Source organism: Podarcis tiliguerta (genome assembly GCF_965153285.1).
Source record: "Podarcis tiliguerta genome assembly, chromosome: 1".
Lineage (NCBI taxonomy): Eukaryota > Metazoa > Chordata > Lepidosauria > Squamata > Lacertidae > Podarcis > Podarcis tiliguerta.
The window spans coordinates 25,400,803-25,422,945 of NC_139534.1; the positions used below are offsets into that span (position 1 = coordinate 25,400,803).

Consider the following 22,143-nt stretch of genomic DNA (forward strand, 5'->3'; position numbering starts at 1 on the left):
AACTTGTGTGGTTGGAAAACAAAAACAAAAAACACTTCATAAACTATACATTTCCCTCTGTCTAGGAACTTATGTACAGTGGTACCTCTGGTTAAGAACTTAATTTGTTCTGGAGATCTGTTCTTAACCTGAAGCACCACTTTAGCTAATGGGGCCTCCTGCTGCTGCTGCACGATTTCTGTTCTTATCCTGAAGTAAAGTTCTTAACCCGAGGTACTATTTCTGGGTTAGCAGAGTCTGTAACCTGAAGCGTTTATAACCTGAAGCGTCTGTAACCTGAGGTACCACTGCAGAATGCATGTCATATGTGATATTCCTTCATGGGCCCTATTTACTGTGACAAATCACCTGAGTGGTTTTACCTTTGTGGAAATGACTTCCACCTGATTTTTAATGATCCTCTGCAGATCCCCTTGCCTCCCACAACAGCTCCTCCAGAGTTTTGAAGTTGCCTCTGGAATATGGTATGGACAACTACATGAAAGATGGAGTACCTGTGGAAATTTGGCATTCTAACTCGTGGAAGTGAAAATGACTTTTCCTAAATCATTGTTTTCCAAACTTAGGTTTCAAGCCCTAGCTACCAAGACCAGTGGTCAGGAACAGTGGCGGAGCTTCATGCTCCAGCACCAGGGGGCGGTGAGCAGGCGGGGGCAGGGCTGGCGCGCATCCTGGGGGTGTGACATGCATCCTGGGGGCTTGACATACCACCTGAGGGGGCATGGTGCCCAGTGCGGGTGAGGGGGCAGCTGTGATGGCACCCACTGGGATCGCACTGCCAGCGGTCAGGAATGATGGGAATTGTAGTCCAAAAACAGCTGGAGGTCCAAGTTTGGGAAACGCTGTCCTAAGGCAAAGTCAACAACTGGATATAGTGCTTCTATTTCACTATGTATGCATTTGATGGAAAAATCCAAGGAGTGGATAGGGTTCAAGTATTTATACAGATTTCATAGCAGGTGGAGTTTGGGTGAATGATGGTTTCCTCACCACGGTGAGACAAGCTGCACCAGCCTCGTGTGTACAGCTCTTCCTTTTGACCAGGCCAATGTACAAATTGCACAAGAAACGTGCAAACGTGTTTTCATATTGAAATCTCTGGCTAAGTGCAATGCGGTGGCTACCCAGGTCTGGCTCAGTGTATCACCTATGGAATATAGGTGAGCATGCCTCATCCACCTGTTTCATATTCTTTGAGGGCTGAGTGTCAAAGTGTGACGTCAGCAGGTAGTCTTAGCATTGTTCGTACAAGAGCTCTTAAGTGGCAGAGGGTGAAATGAGATTTACAATTGCTTCATTCTCCTTCCAGTATTGTAAGTTCTAAGAGCTTTATATATAAAAACCCCACAAAGCGAAAGAATGCGAAGTATGTATTAAAAGGCTGTTGAGCAAAACCCACCTATAATCATTAAGCTTTTACGCAGTGTTACAAGTGTGTAGCTCCAGATTAGGCTGACTGCGGGCTGGAATGAGCAACAAATGCTCTTTAAGCAGACGTGTTCTCTACTGACATGCCTGCTGTATCCTAGCATAGTCTCTAGCATTATTGCATGCATGCTTACGCAAGTCAGCATTTCATTGGGAATGTGCTAGGGTTTCAATGGAAATATGAATGAATAACCATGCAAAACGAATCCTTCTTGCCCTTTGTTTCCTGAGATTGATTGATTCCCCCCACCCTTTGGCAAGCGGAAGTAAAACACTTTTACTGCGTCATGGGACCAGAGAGGCATAGTTAAAAGTCAGGTTGCCTCTCACCACTACCATCATAGTCAAAATATCCCAAACTCTGCAAAATCCCCAACTATTTAATTGTACTGTATTGTGCAAAATCAAATGGGGGAGGATCTGTTATTATTTCAGCCTGGTGCTGTTTTATTTTCCTGTTTCATTAAAACCACTGGAAAACACAGTTGGTTTGGGGAACATATGGGGGGAATTAAAACATTTTGGGGTTTTTGTGTGTGTGTTTAAACGTTCTAGCATGGAAATGCAGTTAGGGGAACAGCACCACCAGCTTCTTTTTGCCCGGTTTAAAGGGAAGGCTTAGAATTTTCAGAAGTAGAATGAATCTACTTTCATTCCTCTAAATAGGAGGCGCAGAACCTGTTTGCAGTAATGATGGCCACATTCTCTTTAGGTCTACTTTCTAAGAGCCACCTGCCAATTGTGGGTAGGGTCAGAGGTGTTGTTGTTGTTTAGTCGTTTAGTCGTGTCCGACTCTTCGTGACCCCATGGACCAGAGCACGCCAGGCACTCCTGTCTTCCACTGCCTTTGCTTGGAATCCATTCAAATCCATCCTTTCCGTATAGGGATGGGTGACTCTATCAATTTCCACTGGCTACAGTTTCTCGTTTTTTCCAGTCTTCAGATCAGTTTTCCACACTTCCACATGAAAATTCATTTTAGTGAGAATTTCTCCAATTACACACATTTCTGCATGCAGTTTTGCCACAATATACACATTTTTGCAAAGGAATTTCCCTCAACATGCATTTTTCTCTAATTTATGGAATTTTTTTTGCACACTTAACTCTGGTATATATGTTTTGGCACGAATTGCTTGGCTGGCAATCTGCATTGCAAAATTCGGAGAAGTGCAAATTTCAAAATATGGCTATGTTTCAGTTTGTGCGCTGTTTTTGAAAATGTGAGTTTTGTAGGTTTCCTTTTAAATGTGTACTGAGTGGAATCTCTCCCCATTCCTAATTCCCAGTCATGAAAATACTAACAACAGAATGCAAAGCTGATTAGAAAACAAACAGATATGAAGAGTCCAACTGTACCATGCTTTGTTTCACTTGCAAATTGGGGGGGGGGGGAGGAGAGGAGAGAAATGATGGAGATGGAATTATTTCCTGTATCCATTCATTCATAGCATTCCATGCTATGTCCAAAGTTACATTGTCCATTACAGGAAGGACTGGTTTCAACACAAAAATCAAGCCTAAAAAGAACTAAATTTGCGGGTGGTAAGCTGAACACAAACCATAATTATTGCTTTTCTTACTCCCATGTTTCTGCATGCCAGCTGGGTGTGTCCTGTGTGGAATAAGTTATGTCTCAGTTGTTTAAATAGGGAGGGTTTCCCTCTTTAAAACTACCTTCAATAGAATGGCACTCACTTCTCACTTCTGCTTCATCTTTTTCTCTGGATGAATGCATCATATCCCTGTAACATTTCCCAGATGAAAATAGAGAGATGCAACATCCCTGTTTTTAAACTAAGGATCCTAGCCCAATGATTCTCTTCCCACATTATTGCCAGCTAAAAACTGACCTCTTTCTGTTGTATGTTGCATTCATTTACTCTACAGCAGCCTCCCATTCACTCATTTAAAACCCAGGATGGTTTCGCCCTTGGGGTTACAGGTATGCTAAGGGAAAAAACATAATTTCTCCACAATCCACTACCATTAGGGCTGGACTGTGGTGGGCAGCAGCTTGGGATGAGCATGTCCATATAGTCAGGATTAAAGAATGTGTCTGAACCAGGAAGCAAGGCTGAGAAGCAAGACAGGAATTAGGAGTGGAGGACAAACCAGGAGACAGGTAAAAAAAAACAACCCAGATTCAGTGATGGGGACCTGCGTCCCTCCAGCTTTTGTTGGGTTGCAGTTCCCATCAAACTTGACCATCAGCCATGCTAGCTGGGGCTGATGGGAGTTGAAATCCAACATCCTATGTATCGCCCAATCCTACATGAGCTCGAGTATGCCTTGTTGCTCAAGCAAAGCTCAATTGGAACAGGAAGTCTTCTTCCTATCCAGGAAGGTCCAATGGCCAGCCTGGGTGGATGGAGTCAGTCCAGAACTAGAACCTGCAATTTAGTGATTCATAGAGCTGGAAGGGACCCTGAGGATCATCTGGTCCAACCCCCTCCGATGCAGGAATATGCCGCTATCCCGTACAGAGATCAAACCTGCAAGCTTGGTGTCATAAGCACTGTGCTCTAACCAACTGAGCTAGCTGCAGGGAAGCTATGCAGAGACCCAGCTCCTCCTGGTAGTTATCAATAGTTGATACACATACCTGAAAAGCTGTATAGTGCCTTGGTGTTTTTGTGCATTCACATGCCTGTACTTCTGACCCTTCACCATGCCAACAAAGGGCCATATAGTTAAAGCTATGGTTTTCCCAGTAGTGATGTATGGAAGTGAGAGCTGGACCATAAAGAAGGCTGATCGCCGAAGAATTGATGCTTCTGAATTCTGGTGCTGGAGGAAACTCTTGAGAGTCCCATGGACTGCAAGAAGATCAAACCTATCCATTCTGAAGGAAATCAGCCCTGAGTGCTCACTGGAAGGACAGATCCTGAAGCTGAGGCTCCAATATTTTGGCCACCTCATGAGAAGAGAAGACTCCCTGGAAAAGACCCTGATGTTGGGAAAGATGGAGGGCACAAGGAGAAGGGGACGACAGAGGACGAGATGGCTGGACAGTGTTCTCGAAGCTACCAGCATGAGTTTGACGAAACTGCGGGAGGCAGTGGAAGACAGGAGTGCCTGGCGTGCTCTGGTCCATGGGGTCATTAAGAGTCGGATATGACTAAATGACTAAACAACAACAACGCCCTGCCACTACAAAAAAGTAGCATTGAATAATAGAATTGTAGGGTTTGAATGGACCATGAGGGTCATCTAGTCCAACCCCCTGCAATGTAGGATTTTTTCACTCAATGTGGGGCTCAGACCTGCAACCCTGAGATTAAGAGTCTCAAGCTCTACCAACTGAGCTATTCTGACTGCAGGATGGATGCCACCTTTTGAACCTCATCTACGCCTATTACATAAACATGCATATATGAATTCAAATGTAAGGTGTTCCAGCAAAGTGTTGCTTATGGGACTCAGGTACACTGAACAGATGTGCCTAAGACACTTCAAAAACCCCTTTTTGTTAGATTTGCTTTAAAAAAAAGATGAATCAATTTGGCATCCCTATATGGCAATAGTAACATTTTTCATAGTATGGGAAAGGGGCACTCTATCTTGCTTCCTTCCTCTGGCCTGATGAGAACAAAACATTAAAATGAGAAGATCTGCCTTTTTAAATACCAGACTGAAGTGGCTTTTCTTCTTACAGCTGTTTTGGACACTCTGCACCTTCCAGTGAAATTATCCAGAATCTTATCTGTTTGGGTTACAGCTTTTTCTTACTTAACACATACTGTCATAACTTCCAGAGTTTGGCAGGCTTTTTAAACAAATATTGTTCCTGAAGATCCTGCTGGTTTCAGTGTTTCGTTTCTTTAATGCTCTTGTTTGTCATTAATGGAATTCAGGCACATCAAACTGATTGAGGGGAAGAGGGCAAGGAAAGGAAGCCTTTAAACGCATAAGTGACCTTCTTAGTAATAACAGCGGAAGCTGCCTTTGACCACTCAGACCATTGGTTCATCTAGTTTGGGATTGTCTATACCAATGTTACAAGAGAAAAAGGGGTTGTCCCGGGAAAGCATTTTTATTTTTAAGTGTGCTTCCCAGGGAACTTAAACATATGGATTATTTGGTCTCTCCCCCCCAGGGTAAATATTGAACACATTCTTCAGCACTGTGCTATGGCACCGCCATATTTAATCTAAGATGTTTAACTCCTCCCCAGGCTGAGCAGGCCTCAGGCACTTGCCATGAAAACAGAAAGATTTGTTCTAGTATGTTACTTAAACAAAGGTTTGTGTTGACCTGGATATGGGTGAGGATTGCATGCCACGGTTGCCTAACAACTGCAAACAAATGATTTATCCACACGCCAACATGAGGCAGAACTGGGAAGAGGTAGAAGAGAGGACTGCAAGCTTTCTTGTAGGGAGGCCACCCTAGATAGTGATATTGGCTATAAAGCTGTCCAAAGCTGATTCAGGACCAACCCAGACTATTTTGCTGCATGACGTGAAACTCAAAATGGCACCCCCCTTCCAATGCCACATGCAGAAGCCCACCAGACTGGCAGCTGAATCATACTTTAACCATCATTCATTTGCACCATTCTGGTGCAAATTAGGTAGGTTCATCTTTAAATGCAAACTGAATTGCATTTCTCCCTGATCCCTATCATCATCATCATCATCATTATCATTATCAGTCTTTTTCACCTGTTGTTTGGTTGTCTTAACTGTATCTTGTTTTGAAACTGTTTTGTGGGTCTATGGACTGCAATAAAGAGATATAGATATATTATTATTATGTTAGTTAATTTTGTATACCATCCTTTATTCAAGGATCACAGGGTGGTTTGCAATATAAAAACACACAAATATAGTAACAAACATAGTAACAAGCAAAGACAATACCTCCCTATAATCCCTATCCCTGGGGTTTCTGGTTACACCCATGATGGGGGATGTTCAGGCAGGGGATAGGGAGAAAATGAGGCATAAATCTCCTGATGTTTCTCACTGGGGTCTGGGGAGCAGCGACGGAGCAAGTCGATCAGGTGCCTGGGGCAGCCCTGCATCCAGAAGCGGGGCCACTGGGTGGGGCCAGCCAGGGCAGGATGCTTTGCGGGGTCCCTGAGGAGTCTACCTGCTTCCTCCCACTCAGCTGCCCTACAGCTGAGGGGAGGCAGCGGGCAGACCATTTGGGGCAGTGTGGAGCCTGCGTGCGCCCAAGCCACCACGTCACTCGCAGGAGAGAGGTGTGGCTCGGGCATGCTGCAGGCCCCGTGGTGAGTGCCGCCCGCCATTTTGTCACCCCCCTCAGTGAGGACACCCGGGGCAGCCCGCCCCCACCACATTCCCCTTCCTCCACCCCTGCTGGGGAGTTCACTGTAACCCACAGTGCCACATAATCCCATGTCTGTCAACTTCCTCACTCTCCTCTGAGGCAAAGTGCCTCAGGACACAGATTGTAAGGGCAGTGAGAAGGCAAGAACTAAGCAACTGCAACCTCCTATTCCACTTGAAATTAAAATATATGTTTTTCTCCTGTCAGCAGAGCACGGTCTCGATTTTCTGCCCAAGATGCCAACATGTTTTAAGCTCTGCAAGAGTGTTGTTTCAGAAAAAGGAACAACTGAAACGTGTGAGGCTCAAATGGCCAGTCAAAGTTGTACTCACACTTCCAAGTACACTGGCCTGCAAGGAAATTTCTGTTCTCCCTAATGGACACGAATAATATAAACAGGAAAGGTGAACTGTACAGAATCTATTCGCTTGTTTCTCCTCCTGCATTTCCAAGAACCCAATTACCTCTGGTTTGACAAATGAAACAAAATTACCTTGCGCTCCATGATCAGTCTTTGAAAATACATATATCTGCATTCGTGAAAGGAAACACCTGTTGCAATGCTGGCTCTATTTTTAGCTAGAAGCAGGCATGAAGGAAAGCACACAGACATCTAATGCTTACAGTGCCTCCTGAACAAAGCTAGACTCATCTCCATGAGTTCTCAAACATCCGCAGAATATCTCTTATGCCCTTCCCTGGCACTGGGCTCCCTTAATATTGGGTACAAGACGGCGCCTCAGATCTTTAATAATAATCAATGTCCTTCTCTTCCTACATCCCATTGTAGATGAAGGTTCAGTTGAGAATGCTAAGATCTAGTTACGAGGCTCTGTTTGATTTAAGTCACCTTGTCCTCAAATTCTCTTTAACCCCTTTCCACGGTTAAACAGTCACCATCAGACCTGGCTTTCACTTCTGTATATAGTAGCTAGTCATAAAACAGTCTCTGCTTCACAGTGGTGGTTTTGTTTTTTTAGTTTAAAAATCCCAGAATCTAATCTGAACCAAGGTGCAATTTTAAATATGTCTAACCTCACCCTCCTGTCAAAGTGGACTATAGTAGAATGGAGAGTTCTGGATCAGGTCCATCAGTCGGATCCAGTTCCGCATTCTTGGTTAATGATGAGGAGGGCAGTGGCAAAGAATTAACCTCACCTCTTCACGCCATTATCCAAATTGCATATATTGAGAAATATAAATACAGTATGTCAGGACTTCCAAACCCAGATCTCGCACATCATGTCTTTGTCTGGCCTTGAATGAGAATGAATCAGAAATTCCTCATGTTGAATCTTTCCTCTTCCAACATCTCCTGACTTGGGCTTGGTCAAGTGACTCTTACCTTCAGACTATCTTCTGTCCATTTACCATGTTGAGAGACAACCTAATTTATAGGGTTGTTTTAATTATTACAGGAAGCCAATATTTTGAGCCCAAAAAGAATGCCCTCTGGAGTAATTTGAACAGTCCATGCAAAGTCCGTGGGTGTATTCACATATGGGATTTTAATCTATTTCCATGACTTTTCCCTAACGGTTAAGTTCCGTGTTACATTTGAGCTTGCATGTAATGCAAAAGCCACTTCTGGAACCATAGTAGAATTTAGTGCAAATTTAGCACTCATTTCCATATTGTTTGCAAACAGTTTTGTTTTTCCCTTGAAGGAAATGAGCATTGGACGTTCACTGTAGTTGCAGAAGTGGCTTTCACATTGTGTGAAAGCTCAAATGTAGTATGGAAATCTTTGTGAGCATGGAATAAACTGCCATGTGCACGCAGTCTATATAAGGGCACAAGAAGAGCTTGCTGGATGATGGCCAATGGCCCACCTAGATCAGCATCCGGTTCTTACAGTGACCAACCAGATGGCTGGGGAAACCTACAAACAAGACCTGAGCACAAGAGCTTTCTCCCTTCCTGCAGTTTCCAGCAACTGGTATTGAGAATCGTTACTGCCTCCAACCATATATAAATTCTGAGTGTGATGATTAATCAGTCAGATGGGAGCTGTGCTGGAGAAATGCTTGGTGCAGACATCTAAATGACATTTGTATTCTTTAGTCTCCCACTCCTTTCAACCTATCCTTTGCTGTAACTGACTGCTTTAGTTGTTGCTGTTTAAAATAAATTTTTTTAAAAAAAAACACTCTGGCTTTTATTTGACATATTAAACTGTTTGGTAATGGTATTTATGTATAGTTGATGCATTTTGTAGCTCCGGGGAAAGAAAAACCAAGGCCACCTTGATATTGGTTCAGGTATCATAATTCATTTCTCAGAAGGTTACAAGCCATTAATAGCAGGAACATATCTCGGAATGTTTTTCCAGTTGGGCCATTCCCAGGACCATGTCGATTACAGCTAGTTAATGATTACTGTGAATTTGCATCACTCCTGGAAAGAAACACACAAGATTATTGTTTCGGCAGAATACGCTCTTCTGTTTTATGGAAATGGCTTTCTATTTACGTTCTTCTTTCCTCATACTTTCTTTCCCCTTTGCCAGTCCTTGGAAGGTTAGGGGTAAGGGCAGTGGGCTAGCAGGAGGTTAATGCCCAATCCTTTAAGCACCTCCTTTAAAGAAGATTATTGGACATCCAATTTGCAAAGGAGAAACTCCAACTCTAAAATAAGCTGTAGGTTCCAGTCTTATCATTATACTGAATAGCTGCTTGGAATCTGTTGTATTTATAACCAAGTGTATATTCCTAGGAACTGGGAAATCAAAGGCAGTTGGGCACAAAGCTAGTAGGAGTTAAATTATCTGTGTAGCAGGGGGATGGGAAGAGGACTTCAAACAGATTATTGAATTGAACTTTAATCCTACAGGGAGACTGCTGGGTAGCAGGATTTTGGCATAGGTAGCCATAGCATGGGATGTTTGCCCTTGAGTGCAGCGTTTTGAGACACTATTATAATCTGCTCTATGTGAGCTGCTTTAGTATTAGTCACTGTCAGGATGACTTTTAGAGGTTGCTGCTGTAACATGCAGAGTCAGCATAGCCTAAAGGATAAATAAAGGCAGTTAATGGGTTCCAGTCCTAGTCATGAGTGACACAGACACGCTGCAGTATGTTGCTTTGGGGAAAGTCACTTAGCCTCCCTGTCCTTCCGCTGCCATCTTGACTCTTGAGATTGCATATCCTCCAACATTTCTCTGATGAAAATGAGGACATCCTATTCCATAATCATCATCAGCATCATCTGACTGGGTTGCCCCAGCCACTCTGGGCAGCTTCCAACATGTATAAAAACATAATAAAGCATTAAGCATTAAAAAAACCTTCTCTATACAGGGCTACCTTCAGATGTCTTCTAAAGGTTGTAACGTTACTTATCTCCTTGGCTCGGGGGTCGCATAACTCCATACTCTCCAACGTTTCTCCCAATGAAAATAGGGGTGCCAGTGTGGTGGAGTGGTTAAGAGCGGTAGTCTCGTAATCTGGGGAACCTCCGCTCCTCCACATGCAGCTGCTGGGTGACCTTGGGCCAGTCACACTTCTCTGAAGGCTCTCAGCCCCACTCACCTCACAGAGTGTTTGTTGTGGGGGAGGAAAGGAAAGGAGAATGTTAGCCGCTTTGAGACTCCTTAAAGGGAGTGAACGGCGGGATATCAAATCCAAACTCCTCTTCTTCTTCTAAGGAAAAGCAGGACATTCTGGGATCAAATAAGAAACTGGGATGACTTCTATAAACCTGGGACTGCCCCTGGAAATAGGATACTTGGAAGGTCTGAGATAGGCCCATGTAATGTTGGTTTGGGTGGGTGGGGGTTTGGGAGAGAGAATAAAAAGGATTTGCACAAACCTTGACTTTTCTCGCATCCTTTTCTTCCCTACCCAGCAAATGGCCAGGGAAGGAGATCACTTTCCCAGAGGTCTGAACTAAAATTAGACCAAGGCTGAGGGCCATAGGCTTTTAGGAGTGATTGTTTGGTTTCACAATTCTATTCATGGGAATCTGATGGCAAAACTCATTGCAATATGTGTTATCAGCATGACAAATGACACAATTGTCTTTCCACCAAAGGGCTTGGAATTCTACCTGCTCAGTACATCCTTGTGATGCAGACCAGCCTTGATTTAAACGGTTCTGCTTTGGTCATCTTAGCATCAGTGTCCGAGAGTCAGAGTAGTCATTGGAAAAAAAATGGGGCTTCACTCATGGGTCCATCGGTTGTATCTATGGTGAGAAGCCACCAGTATGTCTCGGGCGGTTTACTTTCTGGAGCTAAGTGTTTCAACTGTAACACACCTGTTTTAATAATATACTATCAGTGATATGCTGTTGCCACACAAAAATGGTTTAATGACTTCAAAGGAAATAATTAGCTGATGACTCAAATGGTAAACATGTCAAGCAAGGGAAAGGCAGTTTGAACAAGAGCTGTGGCATGTTTATTTTTTCCACTGCTTTTTATTTTATTTTTTAGTTCTGTTTAGAGAACTGAGAAGACGGTCTGCTCCTCTGATTTCCAAGGAGTTGCCTCTTCTCCCTTAAATAATCATAAAAAACACAACTCTCTCTGTTGCTTTCAACATGATGCAAAGGACCAGAGAAGCAGCTTTTCTCATTTGCTTACTTATATTTATTTATTTGCAAAAATGTCTATACCACCAACATTAGGAAGAAAAGAACATGCCAGTGAACAGCATGGAATCAATAATTTTTATTCTTGACTCTATGCTGTTCATTAGTGTGATATTTTACATTCATAAAACAAGTGCAAATTAGGCCACAAATCAGTAGCTTAGTACACCAAGATAGCTGGCCAAAAGTATCTATAGATTTAAATATATTCATAAAATAAGAAAATTGATTTATTTAAAAGGTTTTTTCCTTCCCTCACTTCTCTCCTTTTTCTTCTTTATGTATTTTTATATGTTTTTCTTTTCTCAGTTATTAACAGATCTATAATATGATTCTATGATTCTATGATTCTATATTCTAACAGATGGATTCATGATACCTGTTTCTATGACCCTGTTTGATTTGTGATCTGTGTCTCTTTTCCCTCTTCATTTATTTTCAGCTTTTTGATTAGATATGTATTTCACAATGCGGCAATGAGATAATACTACTATATCTTTCTGATTGCTTGACAACACGGAACTCAGCAACACTGAATTTTAAAAAGCACTTTATATGTGTTATAACACTGTGACACCAGATGGTGCTGTAGAGTCCTGTCTTTTGCCAGCGTGATTTTCCTTTACAAAGTTTAGAACACGTTTTCCTGAAATGCTTTTTTGATGTGTCTAGATCCAGCCACAGAAACATATTTTTGAGCAATAAAAATGAGAGAGAAATACGTAGCAAACACAGGGAGCTTAGGAAGAAAATTAAGCCCAGGTGGAATCCTTAGTATATCTCAGCATTTATTTTGACAAGCCACACTTTCCTGAAACTTTCCCCAACATCACAGAAAATAAAAAGTGAATGTCTCCAATGTGCTTTCGCTGGCATCTGAAAGATGGTGTAAGTGCTTACTAACACCTCTCCAAAAGGTGTTTCCAAACGGCAGCGCTGCCAAGTCAGAAAGGTGGAGCTCTGAACCATCATTAATCAGGTTTTGTAACTCTGTTGGTACAGCAATTAGCCATGACATGTTGAGTCAAGTGGTCTCTGCTTTCATGTACCCGAATACTAAATCTCACCATCGAACCTTTTATTAAAATCAACTGCTCTTTTGCTGAATGAGTCCTCTGCAGAATTGAAAGGTCATTGTGTTTGGGTTTTGTTGTTGTTATTAGTTTTCTACAGCAGGGTTAGCTGGACTTTATCGTCCCTCACCAGGGCAGCTGATGTTCAAGGATGATGGGCACTGCAGCCCACAACATCTGGAAGACTACAATGTCTCTACCCCTGCTTTACAGTAGCACTTACGGGAGTTGCCTTAGGGCGAAATCTGTTTTCTTGTGATCAAAGGAAAACATGATTGTGTTCAAAGAATATTTAGAAAGGAGAGTTAACTCTAACAGCAACACAGCACAATTATCGTAACTGTGGGTTGGGAACTTCTGGTTATAATTTTGTACATAATGGAACTCCTTGTTTTAATGCACCATCATGCACCATCTTGAGGTAGAATTAGGGCCTCCACAATCCTCTCATGCAAACTGCAAATAAAGAGGTATAACAAAGTAATAAACTTAAAACAAAATGGTTAAAATGGCAGATGAGCAGAATTAGATTATCGTTAAAATTGTGGGTGCTAGGGAGAAGTCCTCACAAACATGTAACAAAGTGATGGGGAGCCTGTGGACCTCCTTACATTATTGGACAACAACTCCCATCATTCCCGACTATTGACCATGCTGCTGGGGATGATGGGAGTTGGAGTCCAACAACCTTTGGTGACCCACAGATTCTTCAACCCTGGTTATAACAGTTTACTAGCATACCAAGGTGCAAGTTTATAAAATGCCCCTCACTGTCAAAAAGACACTATGGGTTGCTGAAGGAACGTGCACGACCCTGAGTGCAGTCCTGTGAAGGCCGAGGCTGCTAAACTATATATACAAAAAAAAAAATAATTAAATTTGAAAGGCAAGGGAATTGCTTCACGCCCACAGCAGTACATTTCCTTGGAGTCATAGCAAACTGTTAGAAACAGCTGACTCATTAAGTAGACAATGAGTCAGAGCTGCATCTTTTAAAACTTCTCACACAAAGATAGCCTTGTGCAGAAGAAGCACATTGGTGGTGCAGATGGGCGGGAAGACAGTGGATGCAGGGCCTGTTAGAAAATTGGCGATGCCGCTACAATTTGCTATCAGCAGACCGTGCACCTTGCCAGTGGTTTTATGCAAACATTGGGTTCTCATGTGTATATAGAGGCATGTTATTTGCAAACAGTGGGGAGGTGTAGGCTTTGTCCTGGGATTCCAGAAGCCTGTTGCATAGTGACATGCTCTTTCCTTTTCATTGCACTGAGATGGCTAAATTCCAAGCCAAATTGGGTGCTCAGGACCTTCTGCTCTTGCTGTGCAGAGGTGTTTGCATTCATTCAGGTGATTCATTCCTTGCTCCTTTTCCCTTTTTGCCTTTTCCTAATCTAGTACTTACGTGAGATGGCAGTTGAGTTTATTTGGCCCACTTTCTCCTTATGGCTAAACTTTGCTCACATTCACTTCTATGGATTAAAGGAGGTCAGAAAGATCAGGAGAGAAAGTGCCTTGGTCCTGTGACCACATGTCTGAACCTGACACCCGGTTTGATTGGCACCACATTCAGGGCAGGGGGCTAATGTGGCATAGGAAGATAAAAGGAGGGCATGGGAAGCAGACTCAGGGGGTAGAAAGCAGGAAACACAGCTGCAGGAAATCCAAGGTGGGTTTGCCCTCCACTGGAAAAGGGACCCATAGTTTGTGGCCCATGTCTGTCATCTCTCACCATCTCCCTCTTTGCCTCCCCTAATGGCACCAAGAATAGCTCACCTGAAGCAAATTGCCGCACCTTGCCTCTTGGCAGGGCTACCTCTGAATCCCTGCATAAGTAAAAATGTTTTAGCTCCTCTGATTCAGGTGGTGAATCAGAGCTTGAAGAGACATGAAGGAGGAGCTACAAGGAGCATCCAAAGGGCTCTTGGGTGAACTATTTTTCATCCAGAGACTTGGGACCATCATTTTAAATGATAGTAGAGCATGCTATGTTGACAGTTCCATTAAAGAACCACAGAGCTCCAGGAAATGATCCAAGTTAAGACCCAATGTCATTGAAGAACACCTGTTCCCACATCTCGTACCCGCCCAGGTGATAAGATAAGCCTACTGTGGGCCCTCTCTGGGTACCCTGTCATTAAAGATCAGGCAGGTGATGACTAGGGAGTAAGATATTTCAGCTGTGATGCCCTAGTTATGGAATTCCCACCCCATTGAAGCATACCCATTGCCAACTCTGTTATATTTTCTGTTTTCCCTGGCTTTATAATTACTTCTTATATACCTTTATATACCTGTGGATTTATTATATAATTTGCCTTGTTGTTGTTGTTGTTGTTGTTGTTGTTGTATATAGAGATTTTTGTATTCCTGTTAGGTTTTCCTTGTTGCTTTTTATCATTTTAAATTTGCTTTGCAATCTGTCCTGGGAGAGAGATCATGAATGGGTGGCACAGAAGTGTTCTGGATAAATAAAAAGTCAACGAGATGACATACTCTGGAACTCTTCATTCCCATGGCTAGGAGAAAGCTCCGAGTCTTAACTGTTTAAACAAGCCACACAATCAGATAATACCCCCGGGGAGAGAGAGAGAGAGAGAGAGAGAGAGAGAGAGAGAGAGAGAGAATCTGCATTGATATTGGTGTGTTTGTTGTGTTCTTCATAGGACCATTTCAACAGGTTTATTCCAAAGGCTGATGTACACAGTCTGAATGGATCAGGAGGCTGGGAAAAGGTGAAGTTGGATTAGATCCAACTTCAGCTAAAGAAAAGAAAAGAAGGAGACACTTGCGTCATTGGTCTTCAGGACTTATTCTTCAAACAATAACTGGCAAGTCAAGGGATGGAGGGGGAAAATACTTCAGGACTGCAGCATACTGGCTTCATAACGCCAATCTGATGATTGCCTATATACAGGTACATTGTTGGCACCTGTTGTTGTTGTTTTTCTTAATGAGAGGTAGATGTCAGATAGGACACAGTTCTTAACACACTGGTAAACAGCAGGCATCTTAATCAGGGATTGCTTTGCAGCAAAAGTACCCTCCAACTAAGGTTTGTTTTACAAAGACAAACACGTCACTCGATTCTAGAGCAAAGATGGAGAGCATATGGATGTCAGGAGTCTTGCTGGATGAGACCAGGGCTATTTTTCTTGAAAAGGAGGTCCCAGAACTCACCATGAAACCTCCCTCATTCTCTTAGAATGGCAATGGCACCCACCTGAGAAGGGCCAGAATTGAGTTCCAGCAAGTTCAGGCAGAGAAAAAGGCCTGGATCAGACCAAAGGTCCATCTATTACAGTGTTTGTAATGATAAATCATCAGTATAGGTGGGACTTGGAAAAACCTGAAGGAGAGCCCGGCCACATTCTGGCCACAAACATTTGTCACCACCCTGCTTCTCGCATGCTCATTTTCTGCAGGAAGACACACATGGAGACGGGCTGAGATTCAAATGTAAAGGTCTTAACTGGATGGCAGACTCTGACTTCCACCATCTTCTTTCTCCCATAAGGAGCCAGAAGGAAGGGCAGGGCTTTTATTTTTTCAGCCAGAACTCACTGGAACTCAGTTCTGGCCCCTCTCAAGTGGGCACCTGAAATATACTTGGAGTCGAGAGTGGATTTCATGCTCTTTATTCAGCTCATAGTGGTGAGGAGGAATGAATGTTCCCCGAAAATATCTGCTTTATATACATTATTTACACATTGGGCTGCACGTGATTGGCTAATTCCAGGATTCTCCTGTGGACCAATCAGGCTGTGGATTCACTTCCACCTGGAGCTGGATTGGGTGGCTCCTGCAGACCAATCAGACTGCTGCATTTTGGATCCTATTCAACTCAGTACATAACAGCACCACTGCCATTATAAGAGAACAAGGGAGCTGTTCATGGTGAGTTCTGGCGCCTCTTTTTCTAGAAAAATAGTGTTGGGGAGGGGACTTTGCATATTAAGATCGTTCCTCATCATACTGATTTTAAAAATAGGCTTATAAGGCATAATTATTATGGAGAAAAGCTGCTGGCATCACAAGCTTATGAAGCTGCAAAGATGCCTTTCAGTCACTGGGAATCTGCCACAGCTGGATTCAGATGCCTTTAGAAGAAACTTGGCCACTGCTCTTTCAGGTATAGTTGTAATGTAGTGAAACCAATTTGTCCGCAGAGCCAGGAGCTCATAAATTCAGCTCGTCCAGCCTTTTTGCAACTACAGATTAGAATTTTCTAGTTGTGATACGAGGACAGTTCACACAGGAACTGATTATTATCTCTTGAAAGAAGTCGCAGGTTTTTGCAGCCTGTGTTAGCCTATTAGAAAGCGAGTGAGCCAAAGGGAGATCTTTCTTCCCTGTTCGCAGGATGTCAGCACTGTATTATGTTCATGGCAAGAAAAACACTCTTGAGGAAAAGCAGATATCAAGGGCTTTTCAATGCATGTGAATCCATAAACTTTTAAGATTAGAAGGAAGAAACAGTGGTGGGTCGGCCCTATGGGTGTCCCAGGGGCAGCTGCCCCAACTAAATCAATAAAAAGAAATACTGTAAAAAGAAATAAAAATCTGAAGTTCTGCCCCCCGCAACAAAAGCCTGCTCCCCCCCCCCCACAAAAATCCTGGCTACGCCCATGGTTGGTCCTGATTTTTTTTTTTTTAATTCATACTTTCTTTCAGGTAATAAACATGAGATAATGACTTCATCAGAGGTTACACAGTTCTAACCTCCTGAATTTGAGGATGCTGAAATTGTACATACAAAAATGAAACAATAATGTATTTTATTTTTAAAAAACCCAAGTATAGTATAGCACTCTCTCTCCCGCTCTCTCTCCCCCCCCCCTCAATTAATGATAAGTACACAATGGGTCAACCTATGTAGAACATCTTTAGCTTACTACAAAGTAGCACCATCTTTAGCTTACCACAAAGTAGCACCATCCTTTATGACTTTTTTTCTTTGTTATCAATGTAACACGATGAGGTAACAATAGCCACATAGCAGGGAGAGGGGCCTAAATTTTACACACTGAATCAAATCAACCAATTACTCCTTTGAGTACAGGCTTCTAAGACGAATAGGCTTTGGTTTAAGCAATGTAACTACGTGCCAACTATGCCAGAAATGGATACAGTATTTCTTTGTAAACCAGCCACTCTGTTTTCCATATCTCAGGTCAATTCCAGCAACCAGTCCCACAGTGACATCCCTGCAAAAATGTTCTGTAGGCATGGCACAGGGAAGAGGACATGAACCTAGGGATGGACGTTCTGGTTCCTTGCCAGATTTTGGAGATCCTTGGTCAAGAACCTTAATCTAGAAGAGGCGAGGATTGAAAAGTGAGAATTCTCTCATGCTGTCTCAGAATCTATTGGGTGTTCCATGGAAGAGTGTGGTTGTGGAGCAATTAAGGAGCAATTCCTTTGGCTCCTTCCTCTTGAGCCAGCTGTGCCCTGGCTTTACAGTACAGAGAATGTCCCTCTTGGCAATCATTAAGTATCCCTAAGAAGGGAAATAAACATTTAATAACTAGTTGTTGCACATGCCATGTCTTGTTCTTGAGGAGCACTATAAACACCCTAGCAGTGGTCAGGCTGATGAGTCATCCACACTAGAGAGCCAGTGTGGTGTACTGGTTAAGAGTGGTAGACTCGTAATCTGGTGAACTGGGTTCACTTCCCTGCTCCTCCACATGCAGCTGCTGGGTGACCTTGGGCTAGTCACACTTCTCTGAAGTCTCTCAGCCCCACTCACCTCACAGAGTGTTTGTTGTGGGGGAGGAAGGGAAAGGAGAATGTTAGCCGCTTTAAGACTCCTTAGGGTAGTGATAAAGCGGGATATCAAATCCAAACTCTTCTTCTGACCATAAGAAGTGCTTGAAATTTTTACAAGAGCAGGATCAATATACTTCCCACCCGACAGATTCAATTGACCCACTACTAGGCTACTGGACCCACTACTTGACCCACTGCTAGACTGGACTGACTAGATGATATCCTTCTAGGGTTTCACTTGCCAGACAGGTTACTATTTTTATACACATGCAATATTGAAATGCTTTTGTGAGTCATTTAGAGGTTTGTAGTTTGCTTGGCGCTGGGAGAGCTCATTGTTCATTTTCTGAAAAGGAGAATTATTTGTACTTCAATTAGTAAAACATACTGAATTCATTAGCCGTACTGGCCATAGTCCAGAGAAGCAGACACCCCGGATCTTGGTGCTCAACTATGATTTTTCTTCATTTTAATCACAGCAGGTTCTCCTCTTCTTCTTCTGCATGCTGCATGCCACTTGTTAAACTCATTCCTCCGTTTTTACAAGCCCCAACAGAATACATGCAATGTCAGGAATCTTTTGGTTCTGAATGTGGCTGCTCTGTGTGTTGACGCAGAACCAGGAGAGAAATGTGATCTACTTCGACTTTTACCTTATTTGTGCTTCCCCAAACCATACGGGCACCAAAGCACCACATTTTTATTTATTTTTTTGAAATTCTCACTTCAAATTTTGCAATGCAGTTCTGCAACCCAAAACTGCATTGCAAACTTTGAAGTGAGAATTTAAAAAAAAAAAAAAAAATTGCAGCACTTTGGTGCTCGTATGCTTTGGGGAAGCACAAATTAGGTAAAAGGTGCAGTAAACCAAATTTTTCCATATATATATATATATATATATATATATATATATATATATATGATGTGCACGCACGCACACAATGTGTGTGTTTGTGTGTGTGTATGCATTCATAAAAATTGTACTGGGAAAAATGAACACTAAAATACTGATGACTTTTCACCTGTACTAAAAAATAAATAAAGTGCAGACTGTTGTAAAAATGTGGCAAACTGAGCTGAAGACTGGGAAAACAGGAGACCCAAAGTAACAAATTAGTCCAGGGGTCAGCAAACTTTTTCAGCAGGGGGCCAGTCCACTGTCCCTCAAACCTTGTGGGGGCCCGGACTATATTCTGGCAAGCTAAGAGTCTGGTAGCACTTTACAAGTGAACAGATTTTGCATGAGTGCGTGCAGTATTAGATTTAATGGATGGGGATTGTTTCAATATTCCAAATGTTAGCAGCTGCTTGGATTATGATTGCAAAAAAACTCAGAAAAGCCCAACAGCCCTGTCAATTGATGACAGGCTGAAGTGGACCTGGAATTTTACAGTAATGAATAAAATTATGAAGTTATATATAGTTATGGGAGGCTAGAAGTCAGGCAACTGAGATATTTCAAAAGATTTGGACACTGTTTGGAATCAAAAGAATATTGAGGAAATGTTTATTATTGAAATAGTAAGCACCATAGGATTTGTATTGATATTGTAAACAGAATTAAGTAATAATAATAAATATTTGAATTGTTTAAATAGACAGAATATGGAACACAGATTTTATTTATAAATTATAACGGTTCTTGGTTGCATTCCAGTCTCATGCTTTTCTAAACGAAGGGTTTCTAAATGAACTTTCAAATCCCCAAGGATTAAAAAGCAAACGTTCAAATTCTGAAGTGGAATATTTAAATAGTGAAATATACTTGGAGTCGAGTGTGAATTTCATGCTCTTTATTCAGCTCATAGTAGCAATGAATGGATCTTTCCCCAAAACATCTAGCTATATATACATTATTTACACAATGGGCCCTGCGTGATTGGCTAATTCCGTGCTGCTCCTGCAGGCCAATCAGGTTGCTGATTCACTTCATCCAGGAGCCTGATTGGCTGCTCCTGCAGGCCAATCAGGTCACTGATTCACTTCCACCTGGAGCTGGATTGGGTGGCTCCTGTGGACCAATCAGACTACTGAATTCTGGATCCTATTCAGCTCAGTACATAACAAATAGGTTGCTCAAAGCCAGGACCCAACCTTGCAGGGTGTATTGCCACTCAAAGTGGCTGCAGTACAACACAGATGTAGTAATTATCAAGTTCATTCCAGTGAATTAAGAAGGTTTCAGGCTAAATGGATGAGCTGAAGAACTGCTAGGCAGGGTGAGGTCACCACCCCAGGCAGCAGATTTGGGGTGTCACAAAAGGGCAACACACTGTTAGTTATAGGGAGGGAGGGAAGGAATTGTGGGAGTTTGTGTCTCAGTTGCCGCAATAACGTGCAGTCTTAAGAACCTATTTGGGGTTTCCATTTGCTGCTCCACCTCAGGCAGAGCTTTCTCTCTTACCCCTAGTTGCCTGGGATCTCTCTGTTCTCTGAAAGTGCTAGAACTACAACGTGCAGGAGACACACTCCAAGGATTAATGGGGTGTTTTGCCATAACACCCACCCGTTTCTATACATTTCCCATCCAAAGCCATAAGAATTCTCTCTCACGGTGTTGATAGCTATGGTTCCTTTTGCAGTTGTTGCTAGCTCTTGGGATTCTTAAAATATCTATGGCTGCCCCCTCAGTCGGAATGATTGCCCTCATTGAATTTGCCTGGTTTTCTTCTTCTAAATAATAGCCATGGGGCCAGGTTCAGTGGGGTGCAAGGGTACCAACTTGAATAAAATATAAGCCCCACCCCACACAATCAACCACACACACCCCATTTGAATGGCATTGCCCATCAACTTTGGGGGGCAGTCACCACAAATATTTTAGGGGGGGGGGTGAAAAGACCTCAGCCTCTAGAGGTTAGCTGCTAGGGTGGAGTGTATGTGTTAGAAATAGATCTTCATTGCTGCCAAGTTGTTGTGGACACTGTCAGATATTTAACTTGGGACTTATCATAAGAAATCAGTTATATTATGATGGTAGTGTTGGTTTGGAAGTCCCAGGTGTCAGACGTAAGCAGCATTTATTCTCTAACGGAATCTGATCATGTACCTCAAAGTCCATGGAGGGTACTAGATTGGGCAAATGGGTTTCTGGGCTTGCTTCATTTTCCTCAGTGGTTGCACATATGCATGTTGTAACAGTTGTCTAAGGATGTGCTTGGCTAGCAATTGCAGAATACTCTGCCTATTATCTCAGGACCGAAGATCCCTCAGCGAAACCTTTCATCCTCTGGCTGTTGACTGGGGAAGTCAGTTGTCTCAAACACCACTCGCCACACCTCTGAATGAAAGCAATTGTCTTCCTGACAGAAGTGACACAATAGTCTCTTGCCAGCTAAATAGTTCTCATATTTCCCCTGCAAACAGAGCAACTATGGAAAGGCTGCCAGCAAAATGACTGGGGATCTTCTGAAAGTGAGGGGATGGCAAACACGCACAAACGAGGCCTATTATTGTGTGGGTGAAGTAGAGAAAAATAATTCCAAGTCCTCACAGCTGAAGGGCCTTTGCATGCTCAGGGCGAAATGAAGCACACATTTGTTTTCATGTCCCCACCCAACTGTCCCTATTTCTATCGTTGTAGATTGGGGCGGACGACACCCCTAAACCCTATAAATCAGTAAGTGGTTGAATTTTGATTATTTGGGATGTGAAGGGAGAAATACGAACTGCAGAGGAATTCCTGAGCCAGAATATGCTTTGGTTTTTATAACCAAGTCTTCATAGGCCTTAAGCCTCATTTCTGCCCTGATCTGGCTTTTCAGAAAGCACTAGCTACTTTAATCTGCTTAACTGCAAGTCTTAGAAATATTAAAAGTGTCGCAAATGAATTCAAATAAGTATCTAGAAAGGTTCCCATTGCCAGCAGTTTTATGGAGCGCTGACATAAAACCCAGAAGAGGATTATCAAACTTTTGCCCTTAGCAGTGAACATGCAGAAGAAGCCAGAATGACTCAGGCAAAACTGTGACACTCATTC

At 42.7% G+C, this 22,143-nt stretch overlaps 1 long non-coding RNA gene across 1 annotated transcript; it reads left to right on the forward strand.

Moving 5' to 3' along the window:
- The first annotated feature begins 15,075 nt into the window (after positions 1-15,075).
- LOC310665554 lies at positions 15,076-17,797 on the forward strand. The gene is made up of 2 exons (XR_014505519.1): positions 15,076-15,309; positions 17,566-17,797. It is a non-coding gene; the product is annotated as an uncharacterized lncRNA (long non-coding RNA).
- Positions 17,798-22,143: the final 4,346 nt, after the last annotated feature.